We start from the raw sequence: 19,789 nt of genomic DNA on the forward strand, positions 1-19,789 counted from the left end.
TCTGTAAAGCCATGTTTGTTGTACTTCACCCCATTTTTCTATTTACCTCTGCATCTCAGAATATCCTTTCATTCAGAAGATTTTAAGAGACTTGGACACTGTCAAGTGCGCGCGCGCACACACACACACACACACAATTACTTACTACAGAATTCTCCATAGGTGAGTTGTTTCAGTATTTAGGGCACAAGATTGACCATTCTTCTTGGCTTCATTTTACCAAACTTAATGCTTTGCTTCAGGATTGAATGTAATTTGGTGTTATTCAGAAAAATCATTTGTTTTTGAGGTGCCTGTACCAAATCTATTTTAACTGCCTTTCTATTCTTACTGTGTAACAACTTCACTGTAATTTCAGTTCTTTTTGTCTATACTGTCAAAGAGTAACATCCATTTGTTTTAATTTATATTGGTGGGTCTCAGGACCTGTCAGCTGTCAGGACTCAGATTGGCTTTTGACAGTTCTCATTTTATCCCTATGTTTTTGTGGCCTCTAGGATAGAGCTCTCTCCTCTTTTTCTTGTAGGATTTTTGCTTATACCACATATAGCACTTGGATAAATCCAATTATTTTTTTCAGTTGAAGATGATGCACACTTGTCAGTTGTCTTTATGAAGTTGCCACCTGTTTTTCCTTGGAGGATACTAAGCATATGAGAAGCCCACAGTGCAGCTGTAGAACAGAGGACTCAAGGTCTTAGACTTGCACATCACCAATGTGTAAGCAGGAAATCTCATTTTTGTTTCGAAGTGACCAAGGGTAGAAAAAGCATGTGCTCAGGAAAATGCTGCACTGGTAAAGACATGCTATTTCAAGTAGTTCCACTCGTTTTGACTAAAGATGGTTACAGAGGATGTATCGGCTCTGCAAAGATGTCAGTCTCGTCACACATTTGACTCAAAAATTATTTGTTTATGGCTATTTTGAAATAGATTGAGCTACTTTCTAACCAATATATGACAATTGGCAGAGAATTCTGAAACTGAGTTAGGAGTGCCCATCCAGCTGTTTTCATTCAGTTAAACTTGTATGATACAGTGGTGAGTCTCGTGTATTTGTAGGACAGCTCTGACTAAAAGCTACTACCACTTTTTTGTTTGCATTTTGTTTTTGCCCCTCCCACTGTGTGCAGTGCCTCTCAGAAGCTATACAAAAGCGGGAAGATTCCCAGAGCTCAGGAATCCCCATTTCAGGTTTTCATCAGCCGTGCCAGGTGCTGTAGGAAGGCAGAGAGATGCTGTTGCTCTCTGCCCTGTGGCAGGACCCTACCAGCAAGGGGAATGAGTGCAGACAGGCTCTTCTCATACTGCTGGGAAATAAAGCAGTAATAACTCTGCTAGGCATCGACACCATTATTCCTTCCTACTCAAATACTTATTTCTTCCAATCTTTACCATCTTACCCTCTTTGTCACAGCATCATCAGCAAAACTGGCTGAATAGATGAAAAGCCAAATATTCCATTTTTCTTTTTTACGGCAACAGTGATTGTTAGAATCATTGGATACTTGATTCCTATCATGTTCTAATTATAATTTCTTATCAGCTTTGGTCCTTTAGTACTTTGAAAACCTGTACTTCCTAAACCGTCTTCATACTCTCCAGCCTAAAGAAGAAACCAATGCAGCCATTGGCATCCATCAGCATGAAGGAAGGAAGGAGCTGTGTAACTTAAATAATTTTGTCTGCAGCAGAAGTACCAAAATGACACTAGAGATGTAAAGCAGGAGGGGTAAACACAGAGAAAATTTGTAGAAAATCCAGCCAAGAAAATAATGCAGGCAAGTATGTTTTATTGGCTAAAAGCCAACAATCCATAACACCTCTTAGCCACTATGCTTCCCACTGAGTGGTGGGAACTCGAATAATCAGACAAACGATCTTATAGCAAGAAGGTGGTGACATTGTAAGAAAACAACAGCAACAACAAAAAACAAACCCAGTAAATAGTTGGAGTTGTTTAAAAGAATTTCTTACCACGCAGTAGTGACAAGCCATGAGAGAAGATAAGTGTGTGCTAATTAAAAACATATAATAGAATACAGCCAAAAACAAGTGGCAAGAATGACATTTGGAGGCAAGCTCAACTCAAAGATCTCCAGCACGAAGGAAGTTGTTACAGACAGTCAATAAATTTAGCAGTGTTAAGAACGGGGAAGTAATCATAATTCATATTCTCATAAAATAAGCTTAAAATTGAGGCAAATGCTATTTGTGGAACTAAAAATTCTGCTTGTTTCTTCCTTCTAGACATTCTAGGCAGGAGGATGATCATTTTAATTTATTTATGTATTGGTTCTGTTTTATTTAATAACATTTTCAAAGTAAAAACGTTATCAGGTGCTGGAGCACATTGTCTCTTTGCAGATCAGGTGATTGGGGCATTTACTGACAGTATGGCCATTACTGTAATTCTTGCATCAAAACCAAAGAGCTATTCATTGTTGAAAAGCATGTGCATGTGTATATACACAAGATACTGAGACCCAGAGCTGCTTACCCTTGCTTACATGTACATTTTTCTTCTTTCCTTTTCTGTGCCTTGGGCAGTAACTGGACAGTCCCTCCTCCTTTTCACGGGTGCAAAGCAATCCCTACAGCCAATTCTATAGCAGTATTTAATTCTTTAATTTTTGTCCAGAAAACAAATTTCTGAAGATGATTTATGCAGGATTGAATGTCAGAATTTACAAGTAAACATTAAAGTAGTTAGAGACATATCCTCGATGTTTTCTGTAGGTGGTTGGCATTGTAATTGTACAAACAATTCGGAGAAGGAGTGACACCCAGCCACTATAAAGAGGGCAGTATTTCATTACTTCAGTAACTCTTCTATAATACCTTTCTTTGGACGCAAAAGAGAACAAAGTTGCATGTACAAGCAGTGTTCAGTGGGAAGAAGGTGAGACACCTAAATGTGAATTCTAAACCAAACTAATGCAGTAAGAGTAGCAATGTGCCTTTTCTGTTCTCTTCAGCTTTCTGTTATGTAAAACACATTTAACAGTTGTTAAGGAGTAATGAAAGTCCAACAGTTGTTAATGTGTTTGATTGTTGTGAATACGAAATGTATTTTCTAAAGAGCAAGGAATGTGCATTATTTTGTACTTCACATTCCTTACCATTTCCTCTGTGAGGAGTAGCGAAGCCATTGACTTCTGCATGCAGACATCCATTGTGTTCCTAGTTGTTCAGATTTGCAAATACATGCGCAGAAAGACATTTAAAGTTGTCGTAACATCCTCATAACTAGGAGGTAAATGTATTTGGGAGCCATTTATAGTTTGTCTTAGATGACTGAATCTCTGCCACATAAGTGAGCTGTGGGATCTTCTCCCCTACGTCTTACTGGCATGGAATTATAGCGAAGCATGGATACTGGAGAAGAGTTGGTCTCCCATGCATTTTTCCTAAAGGAATTTTTAATTTTGTTTAAACAGTTTTGGTTTTCTCTGCTTTTCATAGTAGGGAAGTATATGGTGCCATACTAGGTGGCCAACACTTGCAACAGTTTAATGTCTTAGAAAAGTACTACATTTTGCTATTACGACTGTAAATGCAATTAGATCTAGGCTTAATGACAACAGATTCCATAGCCAGAGAAAAGCACATGATCTCTATGAATTAGAGACCCGGTATTGATTTGTAATTATGTATATGAGAGAAAAGGGTTTAGATCTCCAATAATCTTTAAAGACTGCCATCTGCCTCTAGGCAAATGTCAGAAGTAAACTTAATTTGGATAAAAACCAGCTGTAGGTAGTTAATTCAGTTAAGAGATCAATTTCTAATAAAATGTAAGGATTGGGTTGTGTGATAATCTTTTGAATTATACACAGCATAAAACCTGTCCTTAGCTTTTGTTCTCCAGAGCAGGAGTGTACTGTCTGCTGTGTGACATGCCCAGTGTTGTCAATAACAATTGGCAGAAACAAAATTGTAAGAAAACAGAGATGACCGCTGCCATAACCAACTAATGAATGGCACTCATCAAAATGTGGATAATAAAAGTACATTAGAACATATCTTTGTTGAAAGTGATATAGGATAAGAAGTTAATTACTAGCAATCATTGGAAAAACATTGGAAAGCAGGTATAAGCGCTTGCTACATATGGGATCCAGGAAGACTTTCAGTGTTATGGGATGAAATGAGGGCAGAACAGATGTGTTTGTGTAAATGTGAGTTTGAAGTGTCTTTTAGAACTTCAAGAGCAGTTTGTAGGCAGTGAACTCCTTCATATATGCTGAATCCCTTCTGCAGTCTGTGCTCTTGGCAATTTACATTGTTCTCTCACCTGGCAAGGTACAAGGTCAATTTCAACTTAATAAAGGGAAAATAAATCTTGTTGACCTATATAGAATAGATTTCAGTGCTGTATGGGGTATTATATTATTTTTCCAGATGCCTTTAGAGCCAACGCAGAGATACCATTTTAATGTTTTTGTCTTCATGTTGCTATCCATCTAAGGGTTTACCTCAGATTTGTACATCTTGCGTGATATTTTTGCTAAAGGAAGATTCTATTCATGCTTATGTGCTAGGATTAGGATGACTTAAATTGTGCAAACCTTTATTTTGGACTACTGGCATCATACTGCCATCTGACAACAGCTGTTACCTGTTTATTTTAATGAAAAAATTCTGGTAGAATGCTGCTGTGCTATTGCAAGCTCAGTGCTTCCAGTAGTATTTTATACTTCCATGAATGTGCAGGTTTATTGCAATAAGACCCTTTTTAATGTATATCCATAGTATGTATAGTATAGTATTGTTTATTTTCAGCAAAGTAAGTACACAAAGTACCAACCAATGTTGTTTTTCACCGTAATTTAAAATATATGTAGTTAGGAGCAAGTGAGATGGCAGAATTCAATACTTGTCATGAGACAGGGGAAAAAACCCACACAAAACAATGAGATTTGGCACACATTAAAAAAGAAAGAAACAAAAAAATAAGCACTGCATGTCATGACACTGTAATTTGCAGTGTTGGCGGTAGGCCACGCTAGAAGCTAGCAGGGTTCTGGATCTTCTGAAGGTGGAAGATCCTGTGGTGCAACTGGACAGGAGTTGCTGACATCTCCGCATTTCCTGCCAGCTGCTGATTTCCTGCCACTGAGCTGTGTTTGCCTCAGGTACTCCCTGAGCTTTGCATTGCTGGGTTACTTAGCTGAAGGCTGAAGTTAAACTGATCTATGTCAGCTCATTGAGGACGCTGAATCTTGGGATGAGTTGTCAGTGATTTTACTGGTGTCTACTGTAACACTCATATATTAAATACATCTGGTATTGGCAATTAAAATAAAATGATTTACTAAATGACCAATTATTTATTGAAAACAGGAGATGGGATGTTTGTAATGTTAAAATGTAATGTACAAATGGGCTCTCAGTAGATAACATTTTCAAAAAATTTCTTTTTGAGTCAGTGGTGTACAGAAGAGTGATTGGTATTAGTTGTGAGGTGAGAGAATATTTCCTGAGGATTCTGTCCTGCTTTATGGATGCTTTTTGAGTTTAGCTTAGGAACACAATGAAGCGCAGGCATGGATAGAGGTGAGAAAATAAAAGCCACGTTTCAGGTCAGGCAGGTAATTTTGTATCTCTCAAAAACAGAAGCTCAAAACCAAAAGAGCCTCTCCAATACTTAATTTCAGGTGAACTCTTTAAAAGTCAAAGTAGGGATGGACATATTGACAGGAAGCAATGACGGTGATGAAGGTCACCGTTTAGCACTCACTGTTACCCAGCGCTGTGTATTTGTGCTGTAGGTCATGCTGAGGATATTACTCCCACTAAGACACTGGAAAGGATTATGTCAGTGTCAGTTTGAGAACTATTATGTTCTGATTTGGACAATTAATTCAAAAAAGCATATAATTAACAGCAGAAATGCTCAAAGCCATTTCTGAACATCCAGTGGCAGGACTTCCAGTTTGTGCTGAGGGAAGTGGGAACATGGCCGAGCACTCACCAGATCCACTTACCACCTGCCCAGTAACTGCTCCAAGAAGTGAAAAAACACAAGGTATTTCTAACACCAGGACTGAAAATATGAATGGTCTTACTCTGCTGTCTGCTCTTTCTAGCATGTATATGCTACGAAAAGCAGAAGTCCTCATGTTTGAACACAGTAGTCTCCATGGCTGGAACATGCCATGGATCAAATGGGCAGAGGCTGGACTTCTTTCTTTACTAGTATCCTGCTCCAGAGTCTATGCAAACACAAGGTTGTAATTAAGAGGATCTTTGGACACACTCTGTTAACAGTCATGCTAAGATTGTAAGCCTAGCAAATTACTGGGTTCTGCTTGCTCTTTCATATTAGCTGCCTCCAGTGATGAGACTTTGTGCGCAAACATGAATGGATGGGACAAACTTTAAATATTACAAGCTCTAATATATGGAATTAAATATTACAGGCATTTTTATGACATTGAAGAATGTATAAATACTGGTCAAATTTTTAGAGATGAAATGGAAGGAAACAAAATGTACAATACTCTGCTTATAATAAAGTCCTGTCATGTAAAGTGTATTTAATATCTTTAAGCAGGTGAGTTCTTGTAAGTATTCTCAAGAGAGTTTCCTTTATTTGTACTTTATGCTGTAGTTTAGTCTGAAGGATATACAGTTTAGTTGAAGTAGAGCTGGAACCCAAGAATGTACTGTCTCTAACATAACCCCAGAGCCAAACAATCAGTGGGACAGTTGATGTGCATCTGTACAAGCAGCTCTGGGGATGTCTGAATGCAATTTTCAGAGAGATGTGGGGACTGATATGTACTGACTTTGCATAGTGATAATGGAATTGATTTTTTTTCTTCTAGAAAGTCTTCAATGGTGAGGAATTCTTAACATTTCTGGATTTTGCTCTTGCAGAAGTTATTTGGCAATTGTAGTTGTTTAAGGCAAAATATCACTCTGAAGTTTGGAGTGATGCAAAGGACATCCTTTTTTTTTTTTTGTACATTGACATTTTTTATATTTACATTTCCAATCAGGGTTTAAATACAACAGTTTCACCTGAATAAAATGCTGCATTAAAATTTAAATACAGGTTTACTCTGCTAATACATAATTCACTGAATAAAGATAGCACTGAGCATCCCCTGTGAGCTGAGAACTTGGCTTGCAATTGAGAAAGGGGCCTGTGTTGTGCAGATAAGTGCACCATCAGTGTTATTCTGTGTTCTAAAAAGCTTCAGCTACAGTGGCTGGTATTGATGAATTGCTTCATGTCGGGAGCAGGCCAAACTGCACATGTTGGGATCCAGACTGGGAGCTGAATTCCTGAGTTTTTTTTGTGACCAAAGCAGATTAAAGGTGATGTAGATTTCCTTGAATGAGGATGCTTTAAAATCTGATGAGAAAACTGTAGCCTTGAGAAGTTTCAGTAATTCACTCATTGTTAAAAAGAATGTGTTCCTTAAAACAAACAACAACAACAAATCAAACAATAAATCGAGTTAATTTTTAGAATAATGCAGTATCATAAAGGTGTGGGTTTTTTTTACTGCTGTGATATATACTGCATCATAACCTGTACTTCTTGTTGTTCATACACATTTATACCACTTTCATTGTTGCAAGGAACCAGAATCATCTTTATTTATAGTCTATGTGAATACAGAAGTAGCTGTACTGGATTGGGCTAAAAGTCCATCAGTGTGGTGTCCTATTAGTAATTACTATTTCCCATACAGAGCTGTAAAGCAGTGCTGGCACACAGTGCTTTTGCCAGCTTGCAGCCGTGTGCTGTCAGGCAGATCCTGAGCCAGATTTCTTCCCACAGGTTTGCTAATATTCATGGATTTATTTTCCACTAACATGTCTGGTCTCACCTCAGACCTCTGCAAGCTTTTAGCCTACACAGCATCTTGTGACAACCATAATGACACTTTGTGGGAAATGCCACCACCTTCTGTCTGTTTAGGATCTGTTTTTTTCGTCTTGGTTATATGGTTATAATTAATTCCCCTTAGTTTCTGCACTATAAGACACAGTGAACAGTATGCTGGAATAACTTTTCTTGCCCTTCAGGTTTTGTTTCTTACTTGCTTAAGGCCTAGGCTTCATCTGCCAGGACTGCCTTCCCTGCCTTTTAATTTTATATTTTTAATTTGGTGCTGTAATTACAGTAGCCAATAGAAAAATTGCTAGGATTACCTGTATGAGCCCTGAGTGAGAAATAATACTCAAAATAATTTAAATATTAATATTGCTTATCATAAACACAGTTTCCATTATGATTTGTTTGGTTGCTGGGAGCAATCATCCTCTTAGCAGCAGCTGTGGTCTGAATGTGTGATTTAGGCTAAAACTTACTTTATTATTAACATGCATTATTTACTTGTAAGAGAATGTTATGCCAGAAGAGTTTGGCATGTACTTTTGTGGCTCAAAAGACTTTCTGACATGCACAAAGTGCAGTACAGAAAATGCCATTGTTAGACTTGTAGCTATGTTCCCAGTGCTTTTATGTATTATCTGTGTTGCTATTGAAGAATAGTACATAAACATTTGCACTCTTCATCCTCAACTGTGAGTAGCACAAAGTGCAGAGTGCATACTAAGGCCATACATTTTAACATTCGGGTCCCTGCAAGGCAGTTGTTAGGAAGTCTCATTTTAAAACATCAGCCTTGCTTTTCATTAAGGTAACTTTCTGCAGTCAAAAGAATGAGAAATTATGTTAGCTAAAATAGTCACAATATTCTGAACTGAACAGCTCAGTGTAGGGAACTCCAGCGACTCCAAAGCAGTCTGAAGCCCCAGGAGGCTGGCATTCCCAGTTCATGGTCACCCCTAAATTACTCCCATTTCACAGCTTGTTGGCAGCTAACAAATTATGTCATTCAGCAAACCCCTGTAACAAGTACTTCAGGCAGCACTTAGCACTTCTAAGATTGTTATGGCTATATTCTCTAATAGGTTACAGCACACATTATACCTTGTGCAGAATCTTTGTGAAAGCGTCTTCCTGGGATTACTGTAACAAAATGCACTTTGCACAGATGATATTGCAGAACCCGATGTTTCCACAAATAGATTGCTCTCAAACTGCGGCTATGAAAAGGAAATAATCTTCAGCTTGAAATCTATTCACAAGCAACAATAATCTTGTATAGCAATTTTGTATTTTTAGTGATGCCCCAAAGCAATCGGAGAGAAGAAAATAGCAGGAAAAGAAAAAACAAAAGAATGATTTTGGCAGATGTGCAGCTTTATCCCCTTAACTTTTTATTCATGGCGACACATGTTTGAGGATCTGATCAGGAGCCCCAGAAGTAGTGTATAGACATGAGGCCTCCAGGCTGACCCTTTGGTAAGACTAAAAGTGATGCATATCTGAAGGTTTAGTGGCTGAAAAGTAATTTTCATAAATTCTGTGAATAATGTCTGGGCTTCTTTGCTCTTGAAAACCAGCCTATATCAGTGAGACATGTGAATTTTTATATACAGTAGCTTTATTAGTTAAAGCCATACTGCAGATGAAGTAGAACATCACTCTGGATTGGTATATAAATACCTGTTGGGGCATTAAATTAGTCATAAATACTTTAATACTGATAGACCCCAGTGTAGATGAGGTTTTGCTTTTTTTTCTTTACCAGTTCTGGTAGAGTAAAATTGGCAAAGTTAAAGTATAGAAGGACTAGTATTACTACTCAGTAATACCTTTGGGAATTGCTCCAAAATTGGGTACTGCTGTGATGAGTCTGAGCAGGAAATTTCTTTCTGAGCACGAAGATGAGAGGGAGCCAACCCTTGGTAATCCTGTCATTTCAGTGGAGGCATCAGGGGAAGAACTGCAAGCAAATCCTTACAGAATTTCACATTCTGTTCTTTCCTCTCTCCTGTTTTTTTTTTTTTTACCCAAGGGAGAGGGAGGTCCCAGCTTTTGATCATATCACTGTTTTGTAAAAGATCTATATCGTGCAAAGAATGATATTTAAATAACATGGAGATCTAACAAAAAATGTAAGTCAAAAGCAGAATTGGAAATTGTTTGATTGTCCTAAAGTTATCCCCAAGGAACAGAAAAACAATGAAAAAGCAGTCTAAACATGACAAATGTTTTATAAACTCAAAGAAAGCAAGCAGTTCATTCCACAAATGTGGATTCTCTTCCCAGAAGAGAATTCTGCTCGCAGAGATGGAGGGCCATCGAGGTCCAGTGCAGCCAGGGCTGTTTTTGAGAGGATGAAGGAAGGGCACTGAGGTCCCTGTGGGAGCCAGCTTAAAGTCTTCCTGAACAAATGTTGCAGCAGATAATGCCAGAGGGAGGATGAGACTCTCCTACAGCAGGTGATTGTCTGCTCACACAGTCATAGGCTGAGAAAAAACATTTGGAAAGTATGTGAGCCTTGTTTGTTTGTCTGTCACGTGTACTGTTTTTGCCAGGTTTCTGATTCATTCTTCACCCTTGTAGCTTGTCCTCTTAAATCTAGATGATACGAGACAGCACAGAGAGAAGCAAAACACAAACAATATGAGTAATGATGAGTATTACCTGATTTCCCCAATCTGCTGAGCTGACATGGATGCAATTTTGTGATACTTGTTAATGCCACTATTACAATTCTGAGCAACTTGCTGGCTGTCGTGGAGCAGAGATTACATCCACGGTGTGGGAACTTTGCACGTCGGCCAGCAGGTGGCAACTGGAGAGATGCTCCTGCAGGTGACAGTCCCCACGTGTGCTCCTGTAAATCATTCCCAAACATTACTGAATGAAATAGCTAAACTCTCTCAGGAGCGGCAGAGCTGAGGGCATGAGAAGTATTTTTGTAAGTAATGCGTTCTGCCAAATGTCATTGTCACATGCATGCTCACATATAGGACAAATCTCTTTTCGTTGAGAATTTATGAATCCCTCAGGACCCTTAAATTCTTGAAAATGCTTACTTGCTAAAATACAACTTTAAAGATTGTAAAAAAAAAAAAAAAAAAAAAGTAGTTTTGAAACAGATAAAAGCAAAGACGTTTTTGCAGCCAGCTTACTCCTAACAGGGACTGTTAACCTGCCAAGCATCCAGCAGCACTGCGGTGCCTGGGAGCTGCTGGCGCTGAGCCCCGTGCTCTGGTGACAGCCGTGCCCCAGGTGTGCAGTGCCCTGCGCTGGCTGTGTGGTGTAACCCCTGGCAGGCAGCACACACCCCTGGCATGCTGTGCACTGCTGGTTTGGTTTTGTTTGTGGTTGGATGCTTTTTTTTTTTGGTGGACATATGGTGAACACTACTGTATATTATGAGAGTTATTAAACAGCGAGATATTGTATTGATTTAAATCAAAGTAAATCTGACTGCTATTACACAAATACCACTTTTTGTGAATGTTTTCTAAGTGAACTGTAAATGTTATGTTTTTCCTGCAGAAACTACACACGTTATATCCCTGCATAGACAAACTTTCAAGGTTAGCCTTCTGTAACACCGGCTATTGCTTCCAAAATACACAGCGCTGGTAGCATATTCTTGCCTTGTGCTTCTGCAGATCCATCCGAGCTTCATGGTAGAACTCTGTCTGTCACAATCTCTGCAGAGAGATATGAGAACGTTAGCCACAACAAATAATCTCCTAAATTTAGTCATCGCTGAATGTCATAAAAGTACTCTTTGAGGACTGAGGCTGTAGAGGCTATGGATGTGATGCTTTCTTTAAAATGACTTGTGGCACATACGTGGCTGTACATCAGCCTAAAAATACTTATGGACTGTAAAGTTATTGCTTGGTACGTATAGCAGTGCACATGCATAGGTATAGCTATAACATTGCTTTGAATTGTTATTTTTCTTGCTTTATGACTGATAGTTTTTTTCAGCTTTCACATGGGCTGCTTTCAATCACAAAGAGCCAAATAAGCACTCGAATATTTATTTCTTGTTAAAATTCTTGCACAGGTGTTCACGTGTTTACATCAATTTTCTTTGTATTTGTTCTGCACGGGAGTTATGTTTTGAATAGTTATGAAGGACAAACGAAAAGCATCGGGAAAATATCAGAAACAAATAATCACTTTTATTCTTACAGTTTATATTTGCAAATTTCTTTGTTCAAAATTTGGCCAGTCCTTGTTACAACAAAGCTATTGGAAAAGGAAAGTAATTTCTAAACACAGATGTCCTATCCTTCACTTCAAAATCAAAGTGCTACGCGCTGCTGTTAACGATGGTTTATGCAAAAGCTGTCATAAAAATAAGAGAAACAAGCCTGGGAAGCTGACTATAAAAAGAAGGTGCAGCCAACAAGAATATGGGCAATGGTCTTACTCTCTTCTAGTTCTATCTCTGACTCTTACAGATACAGTTTAAAGAGGTGTCCCATTAATGTCATATTTCTCAAACCGTAGTTAGGACTTCACATACAGCTGAAGTTTGGTGCCCTTCTTTTTAAATTGAGTTAAATTTCTGGAAAATGCAGTTCTGAGTTGATGTAAACCATTTTTTTAAATTCATGTTGCATTCAGAAAACTGTTTTGAATTCAGAGTAGTAAAAATGATACGCTGCTTTGTGTTATTCCATAGACAGTGTGGCTGAATTTGATTTCAGTGTGTAAAACAAGGGAGAGGGAAGGGTTTTAAAAATTATGATTATTTGTTTTGGGTGCAAAAGAAATGATGCAAAATGAGTATTATTGTTTCTCATATCAATGAGGAAGAACTAAAAATACTTTGCTCTGGGTTAACTTGACATTTTACTGGGCAGCCTCTACTTTAAAAGCCTCTGCAGAGTAAGGTTTTCTTTCAAGCAGCTGATGACTCAGGCAATTATTTCCTTAGTTGTTCTGAAGGGTTTGTTGTCAGCTAGCAGCCACGTTTCTGGGTAGCTCTGGATTATTTTGTCACCATTTTCATGAGCTATTCTGACTAAACAGAGAAAAAACTTCTCTGGCACTGCTGTTGTATGTTTTGCTTCACCAGATGTTTCTGTGCTGCAGATTCAGCTGTGATGAATTCTGCAGAGGGCAGCAAAATTAGAAGGATAATGAAAGGAAGAGCATGGAGTCAAAAAGTAGGCTGACGTAGAGGACATGTGCAGGAGAGAGCTTGGCTTCAGCTTCTCAGCCAGATGTAGAGTGAAGAAACAGTCCCAACCCACACTGCAACATGGCCTGAAGTGTTCAGAGAAGTAACTGACACAGACTGTGATGCTGAGAGAGGCACAGCCTGGTTTTTAACACATCAAATCATGCTGTGGTTTACAGATTTTGGTTTCAGGATGTGGCTTTCACTTGCTGCCACCATCTCTGTTTTACTTGGTGAAGCTTGTGGGCTGGTCAGCTTGTCTGTTCAGTTACACTGAAGTGCTGGATATAGCAGTCTGAACTTGACTGCAAGAACAAGAAAGGTGGAGTTGTGAGTTATGAAAAGTTTCTCTACTCCTCTGTCCCCAGAGGGTTTAATGTCACTTACACTGTCCAAGAGAATAAAACGAGGACTTCTGGCATTCATATGACAGCAACCTCAGGACAAAAAGTCAGCAGGTATCCCTAACAAGAGCTTTCTGAATGACCTTTCTATGCATGCTTTGGTGTGCAAACTGGTCAGCATATCTGTTCAAACCACATCATATGCAGCTGTGCTGAAAGCAGTGATAGGAGAAATGGTGGCCCTGCCTGGCAGGGGGGTTGGAGATTCATGATCCTTGAGGTCCCTTCCAACCCAGGCCGTTCTGTGATTCTGTGAAATGTAAGCACCAGTGTCACAGCCATGAGAAGAGCAAATGTTTGCCATAACAATCTGTTTGTGATAGTGCACAGTTGTTCTATAGAGTTCAAGACCCTCATGCTCAGGGAAGGTTTACTCAAATTGGAACAGATGTAAAAAAGGATAAGAAAGATGGTCAGGATGATGGAAGATCTCTGGCAGAATAGCAAGCATGTAGTGTGCTTAACTCGGAAAAACTTTTTGAAGGGGTATAGAGCTGCTTCATATAACCGTAAGAAAGGATTGATCAGGAACATTGGATGCCACGCTCCAGAGTTCTATGTTTATTTCATTTTCATACACTAGAACAGTACCTGTGCCACATCTAAGACACTGAGAGAATTAAGAAAGACTAAGACAATTTTATTTTAAAAATACACTCTTTTCACAATTAGAGGAACGTGTGAAGTATTAGTATAAAAAACTAAAATCATATCAAAACTAGATCAGAAGAAAGGAGGCATTCAGAGTTACCAGTGAAAAATCCTTTGCCACCCCCCCAGTAAATGCTAACTTTCCAAAAGTGGTGTGAAACTTCAGGTGTAGTATTAGGTTTCCCCCCACAGTCCTACTCCTCATGTGGAGATACTGCAAAGTGTGTAAGGTTTATCATTTGTACTCTGTGCTCCTGGATACAGAAAACCATGCCACTATGTCATTTTATCCCTATTAATTCACATGCCAAGAGAAAATCATCATAGTAAAGCAACAGAAAGTAATATACTGTAATTTCAGTACTTTTTAATGCGATTCACTGTATGGTGAATAATTTTCACAGAGAGCTCGATATTATTAACCTCATTAGGTGGACAGAGAAAGGGAGGCAAACATGGATGAGAACTGTGCAAGGTTGCGTAGTAAATACACATGGATAAATAACCACTACTAAAACTGATACACCTCTGGGTAAAATGGAGCAGCTGTCTGACTACGAGCAAAACACTAAAGCAGGTGAGATGAGAACCTCATACAATCAAAATTCCCTGTGATTTCTGTGAGGTAAACAGATGGGCAGTGGTGGGTGCGACCTGAATTTCTTCAGGGGCTTCCATTTGAGGAAAATTCAAACTGAATAAACTGGAATAAACAGTATGTGTGCCATGTGCTCATCAGGCTTTGGATAATCTCAAAAACGGCCTCAGTAATTACTATTTCACCTTTTGCACTCCTCAAATAAAGAATTACCAAAGCAGCCACCAGAGTGCACCAGATACATTTTAGAGTAACATGTAGGAAAAGAAAGGAAGGTGAGCAGTGCACCCTCTTTGTTTTTTCTTTTTTCTTTTTTATTTTTTTGTTGCTAAGGCTTGGAACAAGTCAGCTGCTCAGATCTGTGTGTGAAGGGCAGTGAGGGGGAGGGTCAGTACTACTTGTAGTGAACCTGGAGGGGTTATTTCTCCTACCTGTGGTTATGTCCTTGTAGTTGCTTCTGTGACAATTCCGTGTTGCTTACAGAATAAGTCCTCCACTTATTGAGCAGTGTCCTGGTAGTAGTGGACATATTTGTCCATAAAAAAAATCCTATTAAGATTTGAATACAGGATCCATACATAATAGCCTGAAGGATCAGGCTGTAAGAAAAGTCCCTTATGTGCTGGCTAGCAAGAATATTATCAGTTTTCTGTATGCGAGTTTGCTTTCACCGTACATGTGTGTGACTTCATCCCTATCTATTCAGGGGTAGCTAAGCTGATCTAAAACACCTCCTACATACTAGTACTGTACATTTCAAAGTACTGAACACTCCACATTTTATATGCCATACGGAGTGCACATTTTAACTGAATGTTGAATGTTATGTATTTTCACAGGCAACATAAAAACATTAAAGATAAAGCTTATCTGACAGATGTGGACATCTGCATGTGACCTACATCATCTTGTTTATCTTCCTCGTTCATGGAAAGAAGCAGAGAGCTCTAGAGCATGATTCATCTTTATGTTCTAAAGGGGATGGATAACGTAGGCCATGTGATTTTATCAGCTAAAAGTGCATGTTTGACAGCCTTTGAGCAGAGCATGAAATCACTTGCATGGATATAGTCAGCAAGAGTTGAGCAGCAGAAATCATACCCTGCATGTGTAATATTCTTTCCTATACTGTATGTTCTTTCCCATACTGCTGCTGCTAACATCATTCATTAATGGCTGCAGAACGCTACTCAAATGTGTGGGTCTTCATGTAGTGGAGTACAACACCAAGTATGAAGCTTAGTAAGTGTTCAATGTCATCTTACAGTGTACAAAAAACTTTCTGTTCTGTTTCTTGCCATCTCTGGCTGCTGGCTGGAACCCTGGAAACATAATTTGGACGATGGAAATGCAGTGATCTGGCTGAGGGATTTTCTGTTTGGTTTAAAATCTATCTGAACAAATTTTACAGTAGGTAATGCCAGGGATTAGCATTATCTCCTGCAGCAGGTCATTGCAAATCTACTTTGCAAGTCCTGAAGGACAGTTGTCCATTCACTGCAGTCCTACACTCATCGTTTGAACACTCTGGTGTTACTTTCATGGAAAACTCCAGAGCTCAGTGGGAATAAATCCATGTAGGGCCATTGAAGGCAGTCTGTGAATTTGAAATTGAAAGCTTGTCTGCTACAATTTCCTCAAACCCGTGCTTCTCAATAGATTGCATTTCTACCTGCTGATAATTGATGTATCATGAGAAATATCAAATGTGAAAAATCAACCATCACCTGGAAATAATAAAAAAAAATCAGTGTTGTTTTTTATTTTTTGAGAGAAAAAAAAAAAAGGAAAAAGATGTTTTGCAGTGAGAATTCAAAACCAGGTGTTAGACAAATGCATGTTCAGTCCTTCCAGTACTTAATAGGAACTTATTAATAGGAACTCAGGAGGGAGACTGACTTTTTACATGGGTAGATAGTGATAGAACAAGGGAGAATGGTTTTAAACTAAAAGAGGGGAGATTTGGATTAGTTGTTAGGAGGAAATTCTTTGCTTGGAGGGTGATGAGGCAGTGGCACAGCTGCCCAGAGAAGCTGTGGTGCCCCATCCCTGGAGGTGCTCAAGGGCAGGTTGGATGGGCCCTGGACAGCCTGAGCTGGTGGGTGGAAGCCCTGCCCGTGGCACAGGGTTGGTACTGTGTGGGCTTTAAGGTACCTTCTAACTAAAGACATTTTGTGATTCTATGAAAACAGTGACAAAGGAGGCGTTTTCTGAGACATTTTCTTTTTAGTAATTGCTTTATAAAAAAAAAACAAAAACCACTAAGCACATGTTTCCTGCGTGATCTGCTTGGCCCTGGTGACTGATTACATTAAGTGGAAGGACACTGCATGACATCTTAATCTAAATATTTCAACCCTTTGAAGGAGTCTTGGGTTCAGCAGCAAGACAACGTGATTAGTAATCTCCTCCCTCAGTGATATCTTTTCTCTACCACATAAAGTAATGTGCCCCAACCAGTGCCCTTCTTATTTAGTTGATAACAAGAAACCTTACTTTTCACATTACTATACTTACACCACGTTAAGAACAAGACTGGTAACTACAAGTCTTGGGCATGGCTTTAATACTGAGTCTACAACTCAGTAATTACTGACTGTAAGTTGTTTTAGGCAAAGGACAGACTAGTGAAAGTGTGAGGATACTCCTGTCAGTGTATGGAAATAAAATGTCTGTAGGTCTAGGTTATCTAGCTGCCTCCGGAATCATTTCTGCAAAGAAAAATAAACTGGACTGGAGTTCTGTTGTCATAGCAGGAAGGAGTTTGAACCTATCAAGCTGTCAGAGAGAGTAAAGGAAAAAAGTGTGCCTAGAACTAAGCTCCTAAATCCGCAGGAGCTATTTCATGCTCAGCACATTTGAAGTGCGTCATACTAAAGGCAGATTTAAGAAGGCAATTAGTATCTCTGGTGTTTCTGAGTTATCAGTAATTTCATTTCTATTCTCACTTATTTATAGAATTTCTTTCTTTCTATGTCCTTTCTTTTCACCATCAGCACTGTGATATGCTTAAAAAGACTTGCTTACTCTCCAGTTGATAAGTATAAGCTCAGTCTAGATTTTGCCATTCTTCATCTGTCACTTGGCGGCATACAAGTCTTCTCCCACTTTCCATTTGCAGTAAAGTTTTCTTTGACCAGCCCCTTCTGACACTACACTGGCTACACTGTGCTTCTTGTATTCTTTCTTTACAGAGGGTGTATCGCGTGTTGTGCCCCAGTTATGACGTGCTTTAGGATGCTTATCAAAGAAAAAAGCACTTTATATTTTTGCTCTTATGGCACCTAATATATATTCTGTTTGGCATAGCACTTTGGCAAGCACTCGTTAAGCACAGAATGCTTTAGATATTTCACTTTTCTTTCTTTCTTTCTTCCTTAATCTCTTCTTTGAAGGTAGTTTTACAATCAAGTAGAGTATGTGGCATGCAGCCAGTTAGCTGAAGATTTTAGAAACTGCCAGGTCCTAAGGCAATTTCATTTAATTTACATTTTTAGTTTTCTTGTTTCAATTTAAAAGAAAAAGGTTGGGTCCTTAACAAAATAATTCTGTATTCTGCATAAGCTGTTCAACAATTAAACACATATGCATTTAAATAAAGAGCCAAAGGCAACAGTAAATAGGTGTAGTGACGTATATTAATAGGGTGCTTTCTCATCTCATGCTGATGTACTTCTAAAATGATCAGTGCAAACAGTTGAGTGTTGCATGTGTCTGTGTGTAAGGAATCGATTTCTGCCTTTCAGACACGGCCTGAGAGATGATGCACTGTAGCTGTGTGCTGGGATATAAGGGGATCCTGCCATGGCCCCAGAATTAGAAAAGAAAAAAAGTCAATTTGTGTACCAAAAGTCCAAAAAACCTAACAAGTTGCTTACAGATAAAGCAGTCTCCATAAGACATGGAAGAGTCAGGATTTGCTAAACACACCTCTACCCCCAGTTGTTTTCACTTACCTAAAGTGCAGGCTGAACTTGACCTTCAGCGGTGGAGGAAGGGAATGGGCCCCTCAGCAATGGCTTGAAACTTCACGGTGACATGACCCTTTTCAAAGCAGTAAAGGACAGCCCGCTTGGTGTTTCATACAAGGCCATCCTTTTAAGAAGAAACCTGGATAAAGTTATCTGCTTAAGTCAGTGACAAAATCCAGTTATACCCAGACATCATCCATGAATTCTGCAAAGCCAATAGCTCCCAGCTCTCAGTGCATGGTGGGCTCTGAAGGATGTGCTGGCCCTGCTCCACCTGAGGGTAGTTCTGGTCAGCTGACCATGGAGAGTAGTGCTCCACTGAATCATAGTATCATTAATGTTGCAAAAGACTTCTAACATGGAGTCCAACTGTCAACCCATCACCACCATGACCACTAAGTATGTTCTTCAGTGCCACATCTACATGTTTCTTGAACACCTCCAAGGACAGTGACTCTACTGCTTCCCTGGGCAGCCTGTTTCAAATGCATCGCTACCCTTTCTGAGAATAAATTTTTCCTAATGTCCAACCTGAACTTCCCGTGGCACAACTTACAGCCATAATCTCTTGCCCTATCACTATTACCTGGGAAGAGAGGCCAATACCCACTTCAGTACGACCTCTCTTCGGGTAGCTGTAGAGAGCAATAAGGTCTCCTCTGAGCCTCCTCCAGACTGAACAATCCCAGTTCTCTCAGCTGCTCCTCAGAGCACAGGCCAGAGTCTCTGTGCCCCAATTTAAGGGTACAATAGTTCAGATAAATGAGGATATAGACCTTGGGGCACCTGTACGTACCAGGACACTCAGTGCTGGATTTTTCAGATGTTTCCTTGCAAGTGAAACAGTTGAATGATTTTTTTTTTTTCTCTCTGAAAAGGGAAAAGAAATGCAATAGTTATGTTAACAGTGAGGCCAATGCATCTCCTTGTGGCAAAAGTGGCCGCAGTCAGAAGCTGGGGAAGGACACGGCAGCCGTGAGGCAGCCCAGCTCCCCGCGTCCTCGCCTGACCCTGCTGCTCGCTGGAATTTTTATAATGCTAGATTGTAATTTAAATAAAATCCGCTTCATGTAGAAGTGAAAGCAAGCGTGGAACGATCTGCTGCGATTTAGTGTTACGGGCAGCATGCAC

The 19,789-nt window shown here is 39.4% G+C and overlaps 1 protein-coding gene and 1 long non-coding RNA gene across 2 annotated transcripts in view; one reads left to right on the forward strand and one right to left on the reverse strand.

Moving 5' to 3' along the window:
* The window catches only part of ARHGAP18 (Rho GTPase activating protein 18), an 84,286-nt gene that overhangs the window by 4,772 nt on the left and 59,725 nt on the right, over positions 1–19,789 (forward strand). The gene's annotated exons all lie outside the window — the stretch shown is intronic.
* On the reverse strand, positions 11,488–19,343 carry LOC121110266. The gene is made up of 3 exons (XR_005858572.1): positions 18,644–19,343; positions 15,119–16,414; positions 11,488–11,544 (listed from the first exon to the last, which is right to left on the reverse strand). It is a non-coding gene; the product is annotated as an uncharacterized LOC121110266 (long non-coding RNA).

Source organism: Gallus gallus, chromosome 3 (assembly GCF_016699485.2).
Source record: "Gallus gallus isolate bGalGal1 chromosome 3, bGalGal1.mat.broiler.GRCg7b, whole genome shotgun sequence".
NCBI lineage: Eukaryota > Metazoa > Chordata > Aves > Galliformes > Phasianidae > Gallus > Gallus gallus.